We start from the raw sequence: 1,691 nt of genomic DNA on the forward strand, positions 1-1,691 counted from the left end.
TAATATGTATTCGGAATAATTCCTTAACCCGCAAGAAGTCCCTGGTGCTATCCCTTTGTAGTCACACTCTCTACACCACTGACCTGCTCTCTTTTATGATAGTTTTATCATCTCAAAAAAGTCAGCGAAGGAAACAGTCAACACAACTAAAGGTCCACTGCTGGAATGGGAGAAGATATTTGCAAATCACTTATCAGATAAAAGGTTGGTAGTATCCAAAACCTATAAAATGAACTGGTAGAACACTGAAAGAACAAATAATCCAGTGAAGACATGGGCAGAAGACATGAAGAGACACTTTTTGGAGGAAGATATCCAGATGGCTAATGGACACATGAAAAGATGCTCAACGTCGCTCATCATCAAGAAATACAAATCAATACCACAATGAGATACCACCTCACACCTGTCAGAATGGCTACAATGAGCAACTCAGGAAACAACAGATGTTAGCCAGGATGTGGAGAAAGGGGAACCTTTTTGCACTGTCGGCAGGAATGCAACCTGTCGTAACCACTCTGGAAAACAGTATGGGGGTTCCTCAAAAAATTAAAAAGAGAACTACCTTATGACCCAGCAATTACACTACTAGGTATTTCTCCAAAGGATACAGGAGTGCTGCTTCCAAGGGACACATGCACCCCAATGTTTATAGCAACCCTAGCAACAATAGCCAAATTGTGGAAAGAGCCAAAATGTCCATCGACTGATGAATGGATAAAGAAGATGTGGTATAGGACAGAGTGGAAGTGCGCGGCTGTCCCTTCCTGGACCGTGTGAAGCGCCGGCGTGGCCGCCTGCCCGAGTCCTCCTTCCTGCGGCCCTCGGAGACCATGATCGGCCGCAGGGAGCGGCGAGGTACAGAATGTCTGAAGGGGACAGTGTGGGGGATTCTGTCCACGGGAAGCTTTCTGTGGTATCCTTCACCAGACTCAGGCAGATCTATCAGTCCTGGCTAGACAAGTCCACACCTTACATGGTCATGCGGTGGTGACGCTGGGCCTGAGCTTCATGTACATGATTCGAGTCTACCTGTTGCAGGGCTCGTACATCGTGACCTGCGCCTTGGGGATCTACCACCTCAATCTTTTCATAGCTTTTCTTCCTCCGAAAGTGGACCCTTCCTTGATGGAAGACTCAGATGACGGCCTCTCGTTACCAACCAAACAGAATGAGGACTTCTGGCCCTTTATTCAAAGGCTTCCAGGGTCGGCCACCAAGGGCATCCTCGTGGCCATGGCCTGCACCTTCTTTGAGGCTTTCAATGTCCCGGTGTTCTGGCCTACCCTGGTGATGTACTTCATCATGCTCTTCTGTATCATCACGAAGAGGCAAATCAAGCACATGATAAAGTAGTGGTACATCCCCTTCACACACGGTAAGAAGATGTACAAGGGGTGGGAGGACACGGGCAAGACGTTTGCGAGCTAGGCACTCAGCTGGGCCCATCAGTCTGAGGATGGTTCTGCGCCACTGTAACAGTGCCTTCTTCTTTCACATAAAGTAGTTGATTTCGAGGGAGTCGAATGTTCTTTTTAAAAAGGAGCTTCAATTGTTTGTAACTGAAGCATCAGGTTCTTGAAGAAACTGACATTTAAACCAAATTGCATTGATTTATTTCTCAGTGACGTTCAAGTGTTCAAAAGGATGGAATTCTAGTCAACTGCAGGCTGGGCGGACAGTTGGGTTCC

The 1,691-nt window shown here is 47.1% G+C and overlaps 1 pseudogene; it reads left to right on the forward strand.

Annotated features, from left to right (window-relative positions):
• Positions 1 to 843: 843 nt before the first annotated feature.
• On the forward strand, positions 844 to 1,431 carry LOC144234115 (protein RER1 pseudogene; annotated as a pseudogene).
• The last annotated feature ends 260 nt before the right edge of the window (positions 1,432 to 1,691 follow it).

Source organism: Crocuta crocuta, unplaced genomic scaffold (assembly GCF_008692635.1).
Source record: "Crocuta crocuta isolate KB4526 unplaced genomic scaffold, BGI_CrCroc_1.0 scaffold195, whole genome shotgun sequence".
Lineage (NCBI taxonomy): Eukaryota > Metazoa > Chordata > Mammalia > Carnivora > Hyaenidae > Crocuta > Crocuta crocuta.